The following is a 23,854-nucleotide window of genomic DNA, read 5'->3' as shown; positions in this document are numbered from 1 at the left end:
CCATCCTGAAGCTACCAAGGATCTGCCAGCCACCAGTCATTTCATTAGCATACAGAAGACACATTTTTTTTTTTGAAACAGAGTGTCCCTCTGTCGCCCAGGCTGGAGTGCAGTGGTGCAATCTCTGCTCACTGCAAGCTCAGCCTCCTGGATTCACGCCATTCTCCTGCCTCAGCCTCCCGAGTAGCTGGGACTACAGGCACCCGCCACCATGCCCGGCTAATTTTTTTTGTGTGTGTGTATTTTTAGTAGAAACGGGGTTTCACCGTGTTAGCCAGGATGGTCTCGATCTCCTGACCTCGTGATCTGCCCGCCTTGGCCGCCTTGCCCTTTTTAAAGTTGGTAGCTGCCCTGCTTCCAAGCTCCAAACAACTCCTGCCCAGCAGCCTGGTTTTGACCCTCAAAACATTGCTCCTATGCACATTGCGCAACTCCAGCCCTGCCTCTTACCCCACACATACTCCCTATTTTTCTCTACCTCTGCCTGGGCCACTGGCTTCCCTCAGGCCAGGTCTTTCCCAGACCCAGCCACACCCTCTGCACCCAGCTTCACTTAGGCTTACCCTACCCCATCCTCCTCTTATCCTCAGCCCGGACACTGAAAGCTGTACCTCTGGGGCTGTTCTCTGCATCCCAGAGCCTCCTCCATACCCTCTCCTCAGAGGACTCAGGGCTAAAGGAAGGCATATAACATACGTGACTTGAGAAGAATGGGGATGGGGAGAGGCTGCTGTTCATTTCCACTAAGGATTAACAAGAGAAGAAAGCTCTAAATGGTAGGAGGACCGAGAAAGGTTAGAAAACACTCGAATCTACTGTCTATGGAGATTTGGCAATTTCAGGGCCTTTCAGAGCAGAAGACCAAGCCCAGTACCTGGAATGGGGATCGATCGGGAGAAGGAGCCTGGGAGCCAGGGGAGGAGCACATTGGCTTGGAGATCAGGCTTGCACACTGCCCTGTCCTCTTCCTGGCCAGGTAGAAATGGAGATATTGATATTCTATTAGGAAAAAGTATGAGCTTGCTTAAAGGGAGTTGAAACAAAACCATGCCAGGCAAATCTCCGTAATGCCAAATTGCAGAAGAGCATTCAAAGAGATGGGAGGGCCCAGGCCAGGAAATTCAGGGGCCTGGCTTCAAATCTGGTCCAAGTGTGTGAGAGCGTAGGAAAAGGACTGACGTTCTCCAGGTCTCCATCAGCTCTTTGAGAATACAGAAATTGGACTGGATGAAGTATTCATTATCTTAAAAGACACAACAAATTAACTCAAAGCCTAGCAGCTTGAAACAAAGAACTCTGATGATCTCATGAAGTCTGTAGTCAGGAACCCAGGCACTGTGTGGCCAAGCCCCTGGCGTCAGAGTCTCCCTGAGGCTGCAGTGGAGGCGTCAGCTGGGGCAGTGATTGCTCAGGGCTCCACCAGGTATGATCAACTTTTTAGCTCGCCCAAGTGATTGTTAGGCAGAATTCAATCCCTCTTGGAGTCCCAGAGTAAGAGTCTCATTTGGAATAAGGACCTCAGTTCCTTGCTGGCTGTTAGCTGGAGGCCTCCCTCAGTTTCTCGATATCTGGGTCTCTCCATAGGGCAGCTCATAACATGGTGACAGGCTTCAATCGAGCTAGCAAGAGACACTTCTGCTTTCTGGTACTTCAAAGCTTGGAAGATGCCACTGCCCCCTAACAACAAGCAAAAAGCTGAACAAACTGAATAATCAACTCTTCTTAGAACTCTAAGAGAAGTGAGGTCCCAGGGACAACCACTGCCCCCAGAATTGGAGAGACAAGACAGATGGATACAGAGAATCACAACTTAACCTACCAGAGCAGAAATTCATGAGCAGAAATCTCTGTGGGAACTAGTGCCAAGATAGAAAAATCCAAACTGTAAATGATAAATTACTGTTGGCTGTGTGTGGACAAGTCTGAGAGTAAAAAGACTCCAGGGGGACCCAGACATAAGGGGGGCTCCATCCACACTTTTGTGAAACTTACCTTCAAAATCTCGACCAGGTTCTCACATTAAATGTCAGAGAAAAATGCCCTCATGCTTCTGGCAAAGGGAGGGAGAAAGGAACCATTTTGAAATGCACAGAGCACCCTGTTCTTAACAAGGCCTTCCCTTAGGAGAAACTATTCAACCAGAGCCTAAGCCCCTGAGATTTTATCACAGCCTACCCGACCTGGGGGAGGGAAATACCCTACTCCAGCAACTCTAGCCATCCTGTCCCACATAAGGTGGGGAGGAGACAAAGGACTGAGAAGCACTTGTGAAGTTCAGAGGCACAGGCTCACTAAGAGGCTGAGACTAATCACAGGACCACAGAATGCCTTCCCCACTTCACCCCCCCATTACTAGAGGTCTGTTTACAGCAGTTCCTTTTACCCAGTACACTATGACCAGCTAACAAGAAAAAATTACAAGGCATACTAAAAGTCAAAAAATACAGTTTAGAGAGACAAAGCAAGCATCAGAACCAAATATGGCAGGGATGTTGGAATTATAAGAATGGGAATTTAAAATATCTATGATTAGTCTATTAAAGGTTCTAATGGAGAAAGCAGACAGCATGTAAGAACAGTTGAGCAATGGAAGCAGAGAGACGAAAATCCTAAGACAGAACCTAAAAGAAATGCTAGAGATCAAAATTTCTAAGGGAGATGCAGAATGCCTTTGAAGGTCTTCACAGGAGACTGGACGTGGGTGAGGAATTTCTGAGCTTGAGGAGGATCAATAGAAACCTCCAAAACTGAAAAGCAAAGAGAACACAGACTGGAAACAAAACAAAACAAAAACAGAACATCCAAGAACTGGTGGAAAACTACAGAAGATATAACACATGCACAATGAGAATATCAGAAAGAGAAGAAAGAGAGAAAAGTACAGAAGAATTATTTGAAACAATGACTAACAATTTCCACGAAATAATGTCGGACACCAAGCAACAGATCCAGGAAGCTTAGAGAACACCAAGAAGGACAAATGCAAAACCAAACAAAAAATCCCAAAACTATACCTGGGCATATCATATTCAAACTACAGAAGATCAAAGATATAGAATAGGAGAGGGCAAGCAAGGCAGAAGTCAGAGTCTACATGTAATTTTATCAGGAAAGTAGCATTCTGGCCAGGCACAGTGGCTCACGCCTATAATCCCAGCACTTTGGAAGGAGAAGATAGGAAGATCACTTGAGCCGAGGAGTTTGAGACCAGCCTGGGCAACATAGTGAGACCCCATCTCTCCTAGAATAAAAAATTAGCACGTTGTGGTGGCACATGCCTGTAGTCCTAGCTACTCAGGAGGCTGAGGCAGAAAGACAGCTTGAGACCAGGAGTTCAAGGCTGCAGTGAGCTGTGATTGCACTATTGCACTCCAGCCTGACCGACAGAGCAAGACTCTGTCTCAAAATAAATAAATGCATTAAAAAGTGACATCCCATCACATTTGCCATATTCTGTTCATTAGAATTGACTCACTAAGCCCAGGCCATACCCCAGGGAGGCTGTAGGCAACTGCACAAGAGCATGAATACTAGAAGGGGGAAATCATCAGGAGCTATTTTATGATTTTATTTCATTTCAATTTTTATTTAATTTTTTTTTAAGAGACAGAGTCTCACTCTGTTGCCCAGGCCAGAGTCCAGGGATGCAATCATAGCTCCCTGCAGCCTCGAACTCCTGGCTCAAGCAATCCTCCTGCCTCTGTCTAGCTAGGATACAGGCATGTGCCACTATGCAAGGCTATTTTATTTTATTTTATTTTGTCTAGACGGGGTCTGATGATGTTGCTGAGGCTGGTGTCAAACTCCTGCCTCAGCCTCCCAAAGTGTGAGTCATTGCACTGGGTTGTCAGGAACTGTTTTAGACGCTGCCTACTTCAAATTATCTCCCACACTCAGCACTCAGATTCTGTGAATACTCCTCCCATCGAAGGAGGCTACACATTCAGTTTACAACCCCAGCCTCCAAGATTCTCAGCCAAACACCTTCATGGCTCTGACATATTCTACATATGGAGTTAACAACATGAAAAACACAGTCAAATAGGAAAATCATGTTATCCAACAGAGTTAGACTGTGAAAAGAAGACATTGCATTTTCTATATTTCTGTGGCATCTAACATCAGAGGACAGGGTAGACCAGATAGCTAGCTAGCTATCTGTTTATCTATCTATTTATTTTGAGACGGAGTCTTGCTTTGTCGCCCAGGCTCAAGTGCAGGGGCACGATCTCAGCTCACTGCAACCTCTGCCTTCCAGGTCCAAGCAATTCTCTTGCCTCAGCCTCCTGCGTAGCTGGGATTACAGGCACCCACCACCATACCCGGTTAATTTTTGTATTTTTAGTAGAGACTGGGTTTCACCATGTTGGCCAGGCTGGTCTCGAACTCCTGACCTCAGGTGATCTGCCCGCCTCAGCCTCCCAAAATGCTGGGATTACAGGCATGAGTCACCATGCCCAGCAACAGCTATCTTTTTAGAATAGCCATAAAAAATATGTCTTTGTTTAGATCACTTCAGAACCAAATGCTCTGAAGCCAGCCTATCCAGAGAGCCTAGATTGATTTGAGGCCAGTCCCTGCAATGCAAGGGGGGGTGTCACAACTCAAAGGCCACTCCTGAGCTTTCACTTTCTTTCCAAAATAATTGAAGTCAGTGGACTGTCCCCAGAGCTTCTGTGAGGTATTCACATTTTCTCTGGAGTGACGTGACTTTTGTAAGACATCTAAGGCATGTACATGTTATACTTTGGCCTGGCTAAATCTGGAGAATGACAGAGGTCTCCAAACCCCGAGGACTGTTGGGTTGATTTGAATTAAATGAGATACCCCCCTTTCTGCAGAAAATGGAAACTAACATGGCTATCTCTGTCCATTACACAAGACTTTTGTAAAACAGTCATGGTTTCTTTCTTAAAATCTGTTTTAAACAGTTGGAAGTCCATATTTCCTTCACTAATAGTCCTCCTATAAATTGTGGTCATAAACCATTTTTTCAAGACTCAGAGAGCTCTTCTCACTTGGAAAGCCATCACACATATTCATCAGTTTGGAATCTGCAGCAAAACTGAGCCTTTTCAGCCTCTTACCTATAGACAAAAAGGCTGAGATCCATGTTTCTACTTACAATTCCTAATTTTGAGAATCCCTGAGCAATACATTTTGATCTTGTGAGATTTTAACTGATCCCTTTCAATTTTCTTTTCACCATACTTAAGAATCTAAGGCTTACAGATACCTTGATTCCCAACTCTCAAAGCTTTTTATGTGTACTTTCTTATTTGTTCTCTCAAACCTTACGAAAAGAGGCATTAGTTCTTTCCCAGAAGGTAAAATGCATAAAGTATGTGGACCTGGCATCAGATGAGCTGGTTTAGAATCTTAGATCCACCACTCACCAGCACTCAGACTTCGGGCAAGTTACTTAACCTCTCAGGGACTCAAAGAGTCCTCATCTGTAAAATGGGGTTACCCACACCTATCTCACAGAATTGTTTTGAGGACTAAATTCCACACATATATCTATATAAAGCATTTAGCATGGTGCATAGAGCTAGTTAAAAATTTTGGTTGCTTTTAAAGTTATGGAGAAACAAATGGAGATCCTGGGAGTGTCTCCAAATGTTCAACCATATAGGAACAAGAAGGGAATGGAATCCTGAATCTAGATCATCAGTCTTCATTGTAGTTACTTCACTCATCCCTTTTGCAAGTTATCACCAAAACATCCTGGTTCACCACTTTAAGAAACTCTCCATAAGCTGAGCCTGAAATGTCACAAAAGACATACCATTCCTGTGACCTCAAATAAGAACAGGTTCGCTCTTGATTTGTCCAGGTAAAAAGATCGTTGCAAGTGATAGATACAGAAATGCTTATGTACCTCCTTTTTGAATTTATATTAGGTTTTACATTTTAGCCTCTGCATCTGAATGGATGAAAAGTGAGCATATGTAACAGTGGGAAATAGGTTTTTCTGTGGAGGCTCCCAATAAGTAGCTCCCATAGACTATTCACAAAGCCAGGTATATAGTTGGAAATTCTTCTCCTTTACTTCTTGAGTAGCACGAGATTGGCTCAGGCTATCCAGAAGTAGCTTTGAGGTATAAGCAACCACATGGACATGCACTATACCCTGAAGCCCGGCTATAAGGGGCAGAGCACTGAAGGAGGCAAAAAGAACTTCAAAAGCAGGGGTAGATCCCTGACCCAAGGGCCCAGGGCCTGCCTCTGGGAGTGCCTTGCCCATTTCATTAGATATGAGGGAGAGTCACAGAGCAGACTGGCCCAGTAGGTCCTCTCGGCCACTGAAGGATTATAAAGGTCTTTACCAGTTATAAAATAAAAGGGATGAATGCTGATTTTTCAACAATGTTAAATACTCAGCTTTGAAAGGAGGGTTGTATGGCACCATCAATCTCATCTGTCCCTGCTTTCTCTTTGAGTTCTTGCCTCAAGCACTCAGCTCCACCCACAGTTTTCCCTCCTCCCTGGGACTCTCTCTGCCCTCCCTCATGAGTGAATTGCTGCCCTCTTGGTCTCCTAGTTATGGTAGCACCTCCTAAATGCATCCAAGAACTCACTAGAAAACACAACCAAGATTACAAAAGAGACTCTTTCTTTTTTTTTTTTTTTTCCAGACGGAGTCTCGCTCTGTCACCAGGCTGGAGTGCAGTGGCGCGATCTCAGCTCACTGCAACCTCTGCCTCCCGGGTTCAAGTGATTCTCCTGCCTCAGCCTCCCAAGTAGCTGGGGCTACAGGCGCGCACCACTATGCCCAGCTAATTTTTTAGTATTTTTAGTAGAGACGGGGTTTCACCATGTTGGCCAGGATGGTCTCGATCTCTTAACCTTGTGATCCACCCGCCTTGGCCTCCTAAAGTGCTTGGATTATAGGCGTGAGCCACCGTGCCCAGCCAAAAGAGACTATTTCAAGCAAAGCAAGTCTTTCGGAGCTCAGAGAAGCAGCTTGGCCAAGATAATGCACATCTGCTCGCATACAGGCCAAACGGACACAGCTTCTTGGGGAGTTTCTTTCCTTGAACTCAACATGATCCCTGAGACCCAGCCCAGAAGCCTTCCTTTTCAGTCCGTAGGTGCCCTAGGAGCATCCCATCTGCTTCCTCCTTTTGTACTCCTCCCTGCCTTTCACAGCGGCTGCTCCAGGCAATCTCACCAACTTCCCGTGGTTATGGAGCTAGCTGGGATCTCTGGGTGGAGAATGGGGATTCCTTGTGTGAATGGAGGACATTAGCATAAAGGACATGTTAAGATTAATTTTTTAATCTTGCTATTAAATATTTTCTGGTATCATCTGGGATTATGGTGGTATTTTGTAGGGAAAAAATCCCCAGATAAATGCCATATAAATTAATACTCCTGGATATATAATACCCCTACAGCTTGTTCATGCTTAACTTTTCAGTTAGGTAGTGAGTCCTATATCTTGCCATTTTTCATTTTCTCAGTCATCTTTCCTGCGTGTGTAGAATAATCTGTAGACAAAAGCTTAAGGAAGAGAGAATCCAACCTAATGGAAACACAACGAAACATTGTGTCATTTACTACCCTTCCCCTCCAATCTCCTCTCCAGGCTTTTGTATGTCTTGAGGGTTAGTTTTTATATAAAACTATTAAAATGTATGCTTAATATGTTATATACATCTATACTATGTTAAAAAAAAATGTGAAGAGATTCCTCTCCCTCTACTTCTACCTACCTGCCTGGCCCCCACCACAAATCCCTTGGGTTGGCAGGGTTGGCAGCAGAGGCCTGATCTGGAGGCCAGGTTGAACCACCCCCGAGAGTGAAAACCCACAACAAGAAAGCATCTACAGGCCGGTCGCAGTGGCTCACGCCTGTAATCCCAGCACTTTGGGAGGCTGAGGCGGGCAGATCATGAGGTCAGGACATTGAGACCATCCTGGCTAACACGGTGAAACCCTATCTCTACTAAAAATACAAAAAAAAAAAAAAAAAAAAATTAGCTGGGTGTGGTGGGCACCTGTAGTCCCAGCTACTCGGGAGGCTGAGGCAGGAGAATGGTGTGAACCCGGGAGGCGGAGCTTGCCGTGAGTCGAGATCGCGCCATTGTACTCCAGCCTGGCGACAGAGCAAGACTCTGTCTCAAAAAAAAAAAAAAAAAGCATCTACACAGCATTATTCTGTGCAAAACACAGCCCACAGCAGGTTTCCAGTTGTCAGAACTGACTCCCCAGTGTGAGCTCCTCCACTCCTCACCTGTCATTAAGGGCGTCATTTCCATAGAGAACGTTCTTGAAAATCAGCCCTTCTATGAAGCTTCTTTCCAACATACCCCTCCCTGTTCTTTCCCTTCCACCTGGCAACAGAAGACATTTTCTCTTCTCTTTGAGCACACTGGCACTACATGCAGCTCCTGGGGAAATTCTCCAAAGAAACAGATTCTTGCTTTTAATTCCTGACCTACTCACACAACAGAGCCCACAGCAGGAAGGCCCCATTCTCGGCCTAGTGAGCTGAGGTGTTGCCACCCACTAGGCACAGCTGCTCTGCTAATTTTAGACCTCTCTGAGAAGTCACTTGACTTCAAGGCACTTGGAGACACACATCACACCCTGTCTCAGGAGGTGGTCTGGGGTGGGGCTCACTCTGCTTTCAACACCCATAACACCTTGTAACCTACAAAAGTGACTTTTTTTTGGAGGCTCTCCTCAATAAATGATAAAAAATAAATGACAACACTCAAAATGAGCTGTGAAACTGAAATTTGTTTCCACCTGGTCTAGCCCTGAAGCCTTAGGTCTATTCAGCTGCCTGATCTTTACCAGGCACCACCTCATATTCCACACATCCACAGCTTAACCCTGGTGAGTGCCGCCCGGGGCAATTTTAGTCACCCAAGCTAGGACCCTCAGGACAACCCTGACTACCTTCCATCTCTCTCCAGTCACTAAATCTTAAACTGAAAACTATTTTATCTCCTAAATAATGTTTGCAAACTTCCCCTCTATTCTGGCACCCTCATCCCATTTCAGGTTCTCTTCAGCGTCTCCCTGCACACTGCAGCAGTTTGCCCACAGTCACCCCGCCTTCCGTCTCATCCTCAAAGTCTAGCATCTATGGTGATCTTTCTAAAACCATGTCTATATCTCACTTAAACCCCTTCAAGGCATCCTGTCAGGTTCTCCAGCCTATCTGCTCATTAGAATCACCTGGGCCCTTAAAAAAAAAAAAATCAGTTCCTGCTTCCATTCCCAGAGATTCTGATTTAAGTGGACTGGATGGGAGAAAGAAACCATATTTCTTTTTAAAATTTCCCAGGAAATCCTAATGTGCAAACATGGTTGAGAACCCCTGACCTGCAGGATAAAGTCCAGGCTCCTTCCCATGGCACCCAAGATGCTCCTGACTGGGTCCCTGGCCACCCTCCCCGGCCAGCCTCACTCCTGGCCAGTCCATGCCTTTATGTGCCAGCAACACTGAACTGCTTGCAGCTCCCAGCATTGCTTATGCTGTTCTCACTGTCTGAAGTCCCCTCCCTACTGGTCCAACCAACATCACCTTCTACAGAAAGCCATTCCTGACTACTTTCTCTCACCTCCAGGTGCCCCGTGAAACTTTGGATGTGTCTCTATTACCGAACATTCACATGATTTTATGATACCCATCTTTCTTAAACACAAGGGAGACATTTATTTATACAGGGATAGTTCACAGAGCCCAAAGCTGCTGAAACTATAGCTGGGCCTCTCAAGCCCTGGAACCCTGAATTAGAAAGCTTTCAGATACCAAGGTGCTTTCTTTCAGTCATTTTCTCTCACTGGGTTACGTGGCTTCTGGTGTCTGTTCATTGCTTTTGGATCTCCTTGGCAGACAACATTCTCTACCTCTGTGTACCTGGGTGGGCCAAAAATGGGCACTTCACAAAGGCTGAGTCAACTCCTGAAGGCCATGTTCTCACTTCCAGCAATACTGACCAGCATCCTGGCTGTCAATTCTAAAGTCCCTGAAGAGAGAATCTTACTGGCCCAGGGGTTCACCCTTGTCCATCAGCTGTGGCCAAATAGGGTTGCTGCGTAAGAGGCAAGTCTTGAAAAAATAGAGAGGAGTCATAGGATTAGCAGACTACCTAAAAGGTGATAACTATGCCCCAAGAGTCAAGGAATTCTTGAACTATGTGATAACCATGTATAGGTCAGCAATAGAGACCAAGTGCTGTGTGAGCCCAGAGGAGTAAACCATAGTAGTCTTCGATGTCAGGGAAGTCCTCACAAGAAAGTTGGCACTGGGCCAGGCATAAGAGAAAATAAAGGGCAAATGGCAATATCAGCAAGATACCTAAAAATTAGGCTTTTATGTGAAAGTACAAGAAATGGACTGAAATGGTGGCAAGATACCGGGATCAGCAGATGGGCCTAAGTTTGGTTCAGACTGTGAGAGTCTTTAAGTGACAGATTAAAAGTCTGGTCTTCACTGCTCAAGAGGGGGTTCCTCTCAGAGGACCTCAATCACTCAAGTAAGGAGAAGGGGGAGTCAGGAGACCCAGGGAGAGGCCCTTTGGGTCTGAGTTAAAGCAATGAGTCACTTCTTACTACTTAACAATGCAAAAAGCACTTTGCGGCTGGGCACTGTGGTTCAAGCCTGTAATCTCAGCACCTTGGGAGGCCGAGATGGGTAGATTACCCGAGGTCAGGAGTCTGAGACCAGCTTAGCCAACATGGTGAAACCCTATCTCTATAAAAATACAAAAGATTAGCTGGGTGTGGTGGCAGACACCTGTAGTCCCAGCTTCTCAGGAAGCTGAGGCGCGAGAATTGCTTGAACCTAGGAGGCGGAGGCTGTAGTGAGCAAAGATCATGCCACTGCATTCCAGCCTGGGTGACAGATCAAGACTCTGTCTCAAAAAAAAAAAAAAAAGCACTTTGCCTGTGTTACTTCCTCTAATCCTCACAGTATCGTAGTGTGGGGGAGAGCTGGCTTTTATTTTACCCAGATTACTGAAGAGGAAAATGTGGTTCAGTCCGGTTATGCAACTTGCCTAAGATCACATAACTAACTGGCAGAAGCATGACTTGAATGTAGATTCTGAAGTCTAATTCTGAAGTCTATTCTCATTCCAGGGCACTGGGCTACCCAGCAATGGAAAGCTCAAGCTAAAACTGCCTTGGGTTATAATATAGAGAAAGACTGAGTAATGCTGGAAAAAATATTTTTATTATTGACTAATGACATAGAAAAATGCTCATGATATGATACTGAGTGATGGAGAAAAGATTGACTACCAGACTGCATAAGCATTGTGGTGCTAATCTTAAAAAGTGTATTCTGTGCTCGTCTGTCCTGTGAACAGTGGTCAGGCTTCAGCCCCATCCCTGAGAATGGCCCCCTCTGAAAATCTTCCTTCTTTTCAACTATACTTTGCAACCATGGTGCATTCTTTTGGGTTATTCAATCACAGAGATGAAAATTTTAGTGACTGTCTCGTACCATGAATCATAGCAATTTTAGTCATAAGATAACTCTCACGTTCTACTATAAATAGGGCTGGGCTTTCATTACTAGATACACAGTAATAATTAACAATAAACAGTAGTTTTTCATAAATGGATACTGAGAGAAAATATTACAACCCTGAGTCACAATCTTGGCTAAAAGAATTGTATAATTATCTGATGTATTTTGGACTGTTGAAATATATACTTCATATTGCTCAATCATGGAACATTTTTCTTTATAAGTATTTTGTAAAAGAATCTCTTGTTTTTACATATATTCAACTGGCAAAGGTTAAAAAAAAATTAACCCACTAAAACTTAAAGTATAATAAAAAAAAATTTAACCCATAGTTAGTGAAGGTGAGGGCAATTTGGCAATAACTATCAAAGTTGTAAATATACATGCCCTTTCGCCTAGTAATTTCATTGCTAGGTATTGTTCATATATAATAAAATGTATGTGCAATGTATAAGGATATGTAGTGTAGGCTGGGCGCGGTGGCTCATGCTTATAATCCCAGCACTTTGGGAGGCTGAGGCGGGTGGATCACGAGGTCAGGAGATCGAGACCATCCTGGTCAACACGGTGAAACCCCGTCTCTACTAAAAAAAATACAAAAAATTAGCTGGGCATGGTGGTGGGTGACTGTAGTCCTAGCTACTCGGGAGGTTGAGGCAGGAGAATGGCGTGAACCCAGGAGGCGGAGCTTGCAGTGAGCCAAGATCATGTCACTGCACTCCAGCCTGGGCAACAGAGCGAGAATCTGTCTCAAAAAAAAAAAAAAAAAAAAAAAAGGATATATAGTGTATTTATAATAGCAAAACACCTCAAAGCATCTTAAATACATCTGAAAAATGGATTGGCTAAGTCAGTCATGATACAACCATTCAATGGAATCCCCTGCAACTGCTATAAAGAATGAGGTAAATACAGAGGTTCTAATATGAAAATATGACCAAGACATTGCAAGTGAAAAAACAAGATGGAGAACAATATGTGTAGCCTGCCTTTATTTGTGTGTCTTTTTAAAAGTGAAATTATACTTCTATGTGCATAGAAAAATTCTGGAAGAATACTATTTGGCTATTTGACCACGAGAATGTATAATTTTTATAATTAAAAAACATTTATTGCTCTCACTTAAAATTAATACAATTTTATGGTAGAATGTTTAGAAGACATAGAAGTGTATAATGGCCACGGCATGGTGGCTCATGCCTATAATCTCAGCACTTTGGGAGGCTGAGGCAGGAGGATCACTTGAGTCTAAGAGTTTGAGACCAGCCTGGGCAATATAGTGAGACCCGTCTCTACAAAAAAATATAAAAAGTACCTGGGCATGGTGGTGCACACCTGTGGTCCCAGATACTCAGGTGGCTGAGGTGGGAGGATTGCTTGAGATGGGAGGTAGAGGCTGCAGTGAGCCATGATCGCACCATTGCACTCAGCCTTGGCAACAGAGTGAGACCCTGTCTAAAAAAAAAAAAAGAAAAGAAGAGTATAATGGTAAAAATGAGAATTACCCAGCTAAAAACAGGAATTACTCAAAAACAATTTGATGTTTTTCCTCTGGTATTTGTTCCGATGCACATATACTTGTAACTGCCCAAGGGGTTCACCTTGCCCTCTGCTTAGACAGAGCTCATTCATCAAGATGGGAATTGCAATAGAGAAAGAGTAACTCACGCAGAGCTGGTTGTGCAGGAGACCAGAGTTTTATTATTACTCAAATCAGTCGCCCGAGCATTCAGGGAGCACAGTTTTTAAGGATAACTGGGTAGGTGGGGGAGCCAGTGAGCCAGGAGTGCTGATTGGTCAGGATGAAATCATAGGGAGTGAAAGCTGTCTTCTTGCACTGAGTCAGTTCCTGGGTGGGGGCCACAAGATTAGATGAGCCAGTTTATCGATTTGGGTGGTGCCAGCTGATCCATCAAAGCTAAGTCTGCAAAATATCTCAAGCACTGATCTTAGGAGCAGTTTAGGGAGGGTCAGAATCTTGTAGCCTCCAGCTGCGTGACTCCTAAACCATAATTTCTAATCCTGTGGCTAATGTTAATCTAGTCCTCAGACAAGAAGGAGGTCTGCTTTGGGAAAGGGCTGTTACTGTCTTTGTTTAAACTATAAACCGCAAAGTTTCTCCCAAAGTTAGTTCAGCCTATGCCCAGGAATGAACAAAGACAGCTTGGAGGTTAGAAGCAAGATGGAGTCAGTTAAGTTAGATCCCTTCCAGTGTCTCAGTCATAATTTTGCAAAGGCGGCTTCACGTTGTCCAGGAAACAGGGGTAAGAAGTAGTCTGGGCCAGGTGCAGCGGCTTATGCCTGTAATCCTAGCACTTAGGGAGGCTGAGGTGGGAGGATCACTTGAGGTCTGGAGTTCGAGACCAGCCTGGCCAACATGGTGAACCCCTGTCCCCACTAAAAACACAAAAATTAGCCGGGTGTGGTGGTGCATGCCTGTAATCCCAGCTACTTGGGAGGCTGAGGCAGGAGAATCGCTTGAACCTGGGAGGCCGAAGTTGGAGGTTGCAGTGAGCCAAATCCTGCCACTGTACTCCAGCCTGGGTGGCAGAGTGAAACTCTGCCTCAAAAAAAAAAAAAAAAAAAAAAAAAGAGTGGTCTGGGTAAACCACTGAGCACATTTCAAAGACTGCCAGTGGTGGGCCTCCTAAAGGAAAGAAACACTCCTAAATAAACTGTGCTTCTTCCATAAAGAAGCATGGGCTTTTCTGAGCTACTGGGTTAGTTGGTTTGTTTACTTGCTGGGTTCTTCATTTTTTTGTTTTTTTTTGCTTTGAGTTGTGAGTCAAGTCCAGATATTACTGTATTGTCCACATATCTATTCAAGTGATAGGTTTTAAATTACTGTGCTAATATGATAAATTTATAAAATAACTTCATTATCACAACAGCTACCAAAAAATTATTGAAACCAATTCAACAACTATTCTTTTTGAAAACTAAATATTTGAATAAGGAGAGTTTCTCTGTTAAAGTTTCTTTCATAAAGAAACTAAAGCTAAAAGCCAATATTATATAAAATAGAGAATCCCTTCAAATGAGAAACAAAGCCAGTCTGCCTCTGCCATCATTACACTCAGCACAGTACTGCAATGCTGACAGTAATGTCAGAGAAGGGCAAATGGAGGGAGCTACACAGGAAAGGAAGAAAGTATCATTGAGAGATGATATTATTATATATTTATGAAGCCCAAGAGGCAAGAGGTGATAAGGAGCTCTGGATTACAGGCTAACTCCACAAAATTTGGTGTTATTCTTTGTACTGGTGATATACACAAAAAAAGATTCCATTCTATAACAGTAATAAAACAACATACATTCTTCAGTATTGACTCAACTTGGAATGAAAAAACTATCTTATTCTAAGAAATGTAAAACACCATAATAGGAAACACAAAGGGAGACATTAAAAAATGGCAAAGTCATTTACTCTGCTTCTGGTTGAGAAGAGAATACAGTAAAGATAATATGTCTTAAACGAGTATGTGAATTTAATGCAATTAAAGTTCCCAAAGATCATTTATACAACTTGACAAATAATGTGAAATTAGTCCAAAAGAGCTGTAAACCATAACAAAATCTTCTTTTTTTCATTTTTGGTAGACCCTATTAGATTTTGAAAGCTGTAACAACTAAATCTTCATGAAAATATGGTATCAACTTCAAAACAGGGAGAAGAAAAAAAATCACTAATTGAATAAAATGGGTATTCCAGAAATAGATTCAACTGCTTCAGTTGAAAATATATAGGGAGAGGGGAGGGAGGAATATAAGCAGTATAACAATGGAAAAAAGAGGCCAGGCGCGGTGGCTCATGCCTATAATCCCAGCACTTTGGAAGGTCGAAGTGGGTGGATCAACTGAGGTCAGGAGTTTGAGATCAGTCTGGCCAACATGGTGAAACCCCTACTGAAAGTACAAAATTACAAAAAAAATTACAAAAATTAGCCAGGTGTGGTGGCGGGCACCTGTATTCCTAGCTACTCAGGAGGCTGGGGCAGGGGAATAGCTTAAACCTGGGAGGTGGTGGTTGCAGTGAGCCAAGATTGCGCCATTGCTCTCCAGCCTGGGCGACAAGAGCAAGACTTCGTCTCAAAAAACAAACAAAACAAAACAACAACAACAAAAAATGGAAAAAAGAAACATTATTTAAATAAAATTGTAGAGAAAACTCAGGAAGAATTATAGCCATATATATCCTACTTAGAGTGGATTGTTGAGAAATTTTCTAGTGTTGTGCCCTTTTATTTGTGGTTTTTGGTTTTGTGGAGGTTTTATTGTTGTTGCTGTGGATTGAACTGAAGGGAATTCTCCCCTAACCTCAGAGAAGGCAGCCAGCTTCAGTGTTTTTATGTCCCTGGCTCCCAAGGGACACGTTTGGCTCCCAAGGGACAGTTCTCCAAATCTTGGGAGCACTGGTTCCAGGCAGGAGAAGGCTGAGGGTGGAGGTGGGATCAGGGCCATGAGGCATTTAGAGTTGGGGAGAGACAGTGCCCAGGAGCTGATAGGACCTTGACTGGCGGATGGCTGTGTGGATGTTGTTGAAGCTGGACCTCCAACTCCTCGGCTCAGGAACAGCTGTCTGCTCTAGTGAGGAGGAAGTATAGCTGCAGGGCTCCCAGCCATCAGAGGTCCATGCAGGCTTGCGTGAGAGCATCTTCTCCAGTGACCAAATGGATTAATGACAGAGGCTTTTCTCCCCATCCTCCTAGACTGAGTAAGCCCTGGAAGCCTGGGACAACTCAAGAGAGGGGTGATAGAGAGGGAGGACCCCTCCCCAGATGATTGCTCCTGGGCTCAGAGAATACTGGAGATGAATTTGATGAGCCAGAAAAACAAAGTAGTATTTCTTGCCCCTCAAGTGCTGTTAAACACTATACCGATTATGCACATCATACATTTCAATAAATCCAGATGACCAAAAAAGTATTAACCGCAAACTATTTTGAAAACCAAGCTATTCTTTATCTCAGTGGTAGAGGAAAGATAAATATCTGGATATCAAAATAACAAAAATAAAAACAGAGGAAATTAGACAAATGGGGTCATGGAAAAACACACAGGCTGACCAGCACTTACAGAAATGTAATCACATATTGTAGCCAGGTTGTGCCCAAACAGCTTTGATTCATTCTAACTCAGGACTGAATATAATAAATCCTGAAGAGCCCGTTAGCCAAATGTCTTCATTACAGTGGTATAAGCCCAGTAGTTTAATCTGCGTTTTTCATCAAGTGTGACGTAAAAATTTATGCGGAGTCTGAGTTAACAAAGGACTTATTCAGTTTATGCAGTGTCTTACCAGAGATGGCTTCCTGAAGCCATGCCAGAGAGGGGTCTGGCCTCTCTGATACTTCTGAACTGGCCATTCATGCTCTCTTAGGCCACAAGATGGCTGTCCTTGCAATCTCTAGCTATGAGGCAAGGCCTAACTAGCAGTTCCAGACAGGGCCCGACACATCACCTGGGTCTCCACAGCATTATGATATAAATCCAATGGCTGGCGAAGGGTCCAAGGCTAAATGGGACCCATCTGCCGCCACAGTGTGGCCACTGAGATTTGGAGAAGAAAAACAGGTGTATCTTATAACTAGGAGTTCCTCAGGGACTATTCACCTGCCTAACACTATGTTTGTGAAACTAATCACCAGTGTGTGTCTCTTTAGTGGGCTTGGATTAGCTAATAATTCTAACTGAACTGAATCATATTTCATGAGATAATTTTGAGTTCCTCAGATTTACTTCCACTAAAATTCAGAATGAAACTGGGACATTATGGATTTCTGACAAAAGGAAAGTAGGTATCAATTCCTCCTACGTCCTTGACTCAGGTTTGAGTCACATGGATTCTCATTTTTTGTTTGTTTGTTTGGGGGTTTTTCCTTTTACTTTTTTTTTTTTTTTTTAAGATGAGTGTCGCTCTGTCACCCAGGCTGGAGTGCAAGTGGCGCACCCTCGGCTCACTGCACTCCCGGGTTCAAGCCATTCTCCTGCCTCAGCCTCCCGAGTAGCTGGGATTACAGGTGCCTGCCACCATGCCCAGCTAATTTTTTTTTTTTTTTGTATTTTTAGTAGAGACAGGGTTTCACCAAGTTGGCCAGGCTGCTTTTGAACTCCTGACCTCAGGTGATCTGCCCGCCTCGGCCTCCCAAAGTGCTGGGATTATAGGCGTGACATTGTCATTCTTAAAAGTAAACTAAGGTGGCATTCACTTAATTGAATTTCTGATCACATGGTTCACTATGGTAAAAACTTGATCATTCCTGCTCAAGCCAATTGAGTCAACCATTCTAAACCTAAATATATAATAAATATGTAATTGATTATACTTGTAGTTTGAACAAATTCAGCATTATCAATAGGCCACTAATGGCAGTAAGTATGCTGGTTATTGATATCTTCCAAGTTTTTACCATTTTGTTTTCCCTTGCCACAAAAGGTTCTCCTTCCTGTGGGTGCTCTATGTCTGTTGTCTTTCCCTTAAGACAGTGGCCTGAATTTGGATTTTCTTTTCTTTCTTTTTTTTTTTTTTTTGAGACGAAGTCTTGCTCTGTTGCCCAGGCTGGAATGCAGTGGTGTGATCTCGGCTCACTGCAACCTCCGCCTCCTGAGTTCAAGGGATTCTCCTGCCTCAGCCTCCTGAGTAGCTGGGACCAGAGGTGCACACCACCACACCCGGCTAATTTTTGTATTTTTAGTAGAGACAGGGTTTCACCATGTTGGCCAGGCTGGTGTCCAACTCCAGGCCTCAAGTGATCCACCTGCCTCAGCCTCCCAAAGTGCTAGGATTACAGGCATGAGCCACCGCGCACGACCTGAATTTGGATTTCTTATTTAGTAAATTGGAATGTCAGTATCATCCAGGGTAATGGCAAGAGCACCAAAGCTGATGCTACAAGACCTGAGATGCAGTCCAGGCTACCCCATTTATTGTGTGTGACCTCACAAAAGTTACTTGATAGCATAGAGCTGTGGTCTCTCCTTCATAAATGGAGATGATACTACCTGTTCTGACATTCTTCCTTGAGGGTTATGGTGAGGCTCAAATGAGATATTACATAAAAGTCTTTGTAAAGCATAGAGCCCTATAAGCTCTAAGGTGTTACTATTATTGGCACTGTACAGGAGTCAATGTGCTTAAACCGTGAAGTACATTAAAATCACACGACTTGCTGGTTTTCAGTGCTCATTTCCAGGCTCTAGTTCCACAGAGTCTAATTTAGTAGGTCCCAGGTAGAGCCCAGACATCTGGTTTTTGTTTAGTTTGGGACAGAATCTCATTCTGTCACCTAGGCTGGCATGCAGTGGCACGATAGCCCACTGCAACCTCTGCCTCCCAGGTTCAAGCAATTCTCGTGCCTCAGCCTCCTGATTAGCTGGGATTACAGGCACGCACCACCATGCCTGGCTAATTTTTGTGTTTTTAGTAGATACAGGGTTTTGCCATGTTGGCCAGGCTGGTCTCAAACTCCTGACTGGAAGTGATCCGCCCGCCTCAGCTGCATTTTTAATACTCACCACCACCACCACCACCATTATTCTTTCCCCTGCTGTGTGATTTGTATATTAATAGTCCAGGGATGACACTTGGAGAAATACTGGGGTAAAGTTGAAATAACACACTTCAAAAGAACTTCAGAAATGGCCCTTCAGAAGAATAAATTGGATCCTGACAGTTTGAGATTAAATATCCAACATATTTCATTGATTTAAGTGATAAGCTTAAATAAGCTAATGAATGGATGATGTACTGAAAGATAGTGCCCACATAAATTTACTACAGAAAAAGATGTTCATTGTAAAAGTTGCTTCTAGAATTGGTTGAAAGTAAGAAAGACCTTTTGCTTTCCACTGCAACTTAGCTCCCTCTAATTCTATTTTGGGATGGCTTCACTCCTTCTCTGACATGATTTCTGTACTGAATTAATGTTCGTCTTCTGTTTTTTGTTTGTTTGTTTGTTTTGTTTTGTTTTGTTTTTCCATTTTGGGGAGATTGATGGAGTCTTGTCATTTTAACAAGGCTGTGTACTGAGCCATGTGGGCATACCACAGGCCAGATGGATGAGTAAGAAACAAAGCTTCAAAGATTCTGGAAACCACTGGTGTATCCAAGAAGGGAAGTAATAGAGCTGTTGTCAATCAATAGCCATGGAATCAAATGATAGCAATTTTGTCACTCAGCATAGATTGCATGGGGCTAGCCCAGGGCTAAATTATTTTATTTTTATTTTTTATTTTTATTTTTTTTTTCTGAGACAGAGTTTCTCTCTTGTTGCCCAGGCTGGAGTGCAATGGCATGATCTCAGCTCACTGCAACCTCTGCCTCCCCGGTTCAAGTGATTCTCCTGCCTCAGCCTCCCGAGTAGCTGGGATTACAGGCATGCACCACTGTGCCGAGCTAATTTTTTTATTTTTAGTAGAGACCGGGGTTTCACCATGTTGGTCAGGCTGGTCTCAAACTCCTGACCGCAAGTGATCCACCGGCCTCGGCCACTGAAAGTGCTGGGATTATAGGCCTGAGCCACTGTGCCCAGCTGGCTAAATTATTAAATCACTGAATTTGACTTTGATGTCTCCATGATCTCCACTTTCTGATCATTCCTATTATCCCCGCCTTCTATCCTCAGCAGGGACTTAGGACTCCCATTATGATAGCCCATCCTGCCCTTTCTGGTCAGCCTGAACAGGGAACTTGTTCTTTTCTATGACGACACCCCAACTGCCCACTGGCCCATTGTCTGTAATGGTAGAGGGAATGGCGGGGATGAGTAAGAGGGGTTTTTAATTTTCTAATTTTCCTAATCAACAAATTTCTGCTGGGTTTAATGTGTTGCTCCTCCCAGCTTACTGGGGACTTTCTGGCAAGAAGATGTCTTGATCCTGAAGAATAAAGCTTCCAGAAATTATAGACACCTCAAGCAGCCTTGGAGCAGAGGTGGGTTGGGGGCTGGAGGAGAAATTCTCAGGTAGCAGCCCTCCCTAAGACACACCAGCCTGGGAGAAGGTAGTACTGACAATTCTGCTCATTTCCAAGGGGTTCATTTATCTGGGGACTGCATGGCGCCAGTCTGGGGACTCACCAGTAAAATGACTCTTCCTAGCCCACCAGTCTCTAGTTCCTGAAATAGAGGACGATGTATGTCATTGAATCTTCTCAGCACCCACAGAAGGAAGGTGTTGTACCACCCCTTGCACAGTTGTAGACCACTGGAGTCTTTCAAAGCAGTACAAACTGGGAAGGTTAAATTCATCGGTGCCAAGGATTAACTATACTGACCCTAAATTCGTCTGTTATCCTGAATTTAAAAAGAAAAACTATCTGGCTGGGCGCCGTGGCTCATGCCTATAATCCCAACAGTTTGGGAGGCTGAGGTGGGCGGATCACTTGAGGCCAGGAGTTCGAGACCAGCCTGGCCAACATGGCAAAACCATTTCTACTAAAAATACAAAAATGAGCTGGACGTAGTGGTGCATGCCTGTAATCCCACCTACTCAGGAGGCTAAGATGGGAGAATTGCTTGAACCCGGGAGGAGGAGGTTGCAGTGAGCCGAGATTGCACCACTGCACTCCAGCCTGGATGACAGAGCGAGACTCTGTCAAGAAAGAAAGAGAGAGGAGGAAGGAAGGAAGGAAGGAAGGGAGGGAAAGAAAGAAGGAAAGGGAAAGGAAAGAAAAGGAAAAGAAAAGAAAGAAAGAGAAAGAAAGAGAGAGAAAGAAAGGAAGGAAGGAAGGAAGAGAGAGAGAGGGAGGGAAGAAGGGAGGAAGGGAGGGAAGAAGGGAGGAAGGGAGAAAAGAGAGAGAAAGAAAGAAAGGAAGGAAGAGAGAGAGAGAGGGAGGGAAGAAGGGAGGAAGGGAGAAAAGAGAGGAGAGAGGAAAGAGGAAAGAGAGACTATCCCACCTCCAGGGGTAGACCCTGATTAGTCCAAGTCAATTAATGTAAGTCTGATTCCCTTGCCACAGTGATTAGTTCTGTCAGAACTAAACCAATCAGTCATGGCAATCCCCTGGCTACATTTGACCTAATTCAGGGTGATGAAAAGCAAGATATCAGAGGGCTTCTGGAGAAGGAGCTTCATCATTTTTATGAGAGGGCTGTAGACATGATTCTCTCTCTCCCTTTCTCTGAAAATTGATAAGGAAGCATGTACTAACTATCTTTTTGTTAGCAGCCATCTTGCCCCATGAGAGAAAGGCAGTATTAAAATGAGACTGGCACCAAAAGCAGAACAAAGACCAAGCTGCCAAGTCAAACTAACACTGAGCCCACCCCACCTCTGCACTTCCAGCTATGTGAGCAGTGTATGAGTTAGGATCAGGTTCAGTTGCAAGTAACCAGAAACCCCAAACGAGAGTGGCTTCAACAAGTTTAAGGTTTATTTATTTCCCAGGCAAAAAAAAAATGTCCAGGGAGAGCATACCTTTTGTCTGGTAGCTCTGTCAGCTAAATTAACACATAATGTATTTCCCCCATCCAAGATGGCTTCTCCAACTCCAGCCATCACACCCAAATCCCGTCAGCAAGGAGAAAAGGAAATGATCCTTCCCAGAAGAGGCGTATAGCACTTCTGCTTGTATGCTAGGAGTTAATTACACAGCCACACCCAGCTTCAGGTGAGGCTGAGAGACTTGTCTTTATTCTGGGAGGCCACGTGACTGGCTAAACCTTGGAGACTGTGCTCCTAGTAGAAGAAGAAAATGGATATTAGAGGATAACTAGAAGCAATTTGAGTTGGGTTTCCTGTTACTTGCAATCAAATATACCCTAATTGGTGCAACCTCAGAAACTCCTTTTTACCTGCCATCTGCAATCACATGTTGAAGGATAAAAATGAGAGACTTTTCACTGGGAGCCCCTCAAGATTTTCTCCTCAGGCTTAGGACAGCACCTGGCACATAGAGGCACTTGATAAACATTTTCTAAATTAAAGAAAATTAACTAAGGGGATTCAAATAGAGAGAGTTCAATAGAATTGCTTTTTGACTTGTCAGCTCTAGCCTTGGGCAAGTCATAAAATCTTCTGAGCCTCGGCTTCCTTGCCTGTTAATGAAAGTAATACTTACCTTCAACCATTGTTATAAATGTTAGTGACAACGCAGAGTGCCTAGCACAATTCCTGGCACATGCCCATGGTTGACACACACACCATATATAAGTATTTTTTAAAATTACGATTATGTGATTAGATGTTTTGAAGGAACCCTGAAGTTGAGAAACAAAGGATTCTGGCAATGTTTCAAACCTACGCAAACTCTATGGACCATTATTAATTCTTATTCTTAACAATGGAAAATATGAATGCTGGATTCAAAGAAAATAATACTTTGAAGAGATTTTTTCATTAAAACTCTGAAGACATCTCAGATATCAAATGGTTATTTAGTGAGTAGAATGTGAATGAATCAGAACATACATATTGAATTCATGTTGGAGCCCATAGAACATATGCTTTGCACTCACCTGCTGTCCTAGGACTGAAAAAACAGCGTGATGTTCTGCTAAACCCAAAATGACCTTGTATTGGTCCGTTTGCATTGCTATAAAGGAATACCTGAGGCTGGGTAATTTATAAAGAAAAGAGGTTTATTTGGCTCACAGTTCTGCAGGCTGTAAAAGCATGGCAGCAGCATCTGCTTGTCTTCTGGGGAGGCCTCAGGAAGCTTACAATCATGGCAGAAGGTAAAGGGAGGGACAGTGTATCACATGGCAAGAGAGAGAGAGAGAGGATGAGGCGCCAGGCTCCTCTAAACAACCGGCTCTCATGTGAGCTAACAGAGTGGGAACTCACTCATTACCATGGGGAGGGCACCAAGCCATTCACTAGGGATCCACCCCCATGATCCAACATCTCCCACTGGGCCCCACCTCCAACACTGAAGGTCACATTTCAACATGAGATCTGGAGGGAACAAACATCCAGACCCCATCAGACCTTGAACTTAGCAAACAGACCAAGTGATGAAGAACCACAGGTCACTTTTCAGGACATTCAGCGATTTACCACTCACTCTGATTTGTGATCTTTTTTTGTTTGTTTGTTTTCATTGATTTGGTTTAGAAAACTGAAGGGGAAAATAGAACTATCCCCTTTGTTCACCCACCCACCTGCCAAGGTGTGAAAACAGATGGAAATGTCACTTCTGTGAAGACACCCTCTGATAAGACATGAGACCTCACAGGTGCATAAAAAATTCAGAGTTAGCTTTTAGGTCAAAGCACAGATAAAGCTGTTAGTAAGAGGGCAAAAAGAGAGGCGTGAAGGAGGTTTCTAATGTTAATGGTGACCAACTGTCCAGGCTTCCCTTTTGGAGATGAGGAAACGGCCTGTCAGAGAAATGGTCATTCTTCGCAGGGGTGGTAG

The sequence above is a fragment of the Pan troglodytes genome, chromosome 1, assembly GCF_028858775.2.
Source record: "Pan troglodytes isolate AG18354 chromosome 1, NHGRI_mPanTro3-v2.0_pri, whole genome shotgun sequence".
Classification (NCBI taxonomy): Eukaryota; Metazoa; Chordata; class Mammalia; order Primates; family Hominidae; genus Pan; species Pan troglodytes.
The sequence above is the reverse complement of the archived record's forward strand: the minus strand, read 5'-3'. Positions refer to the sequence as shown.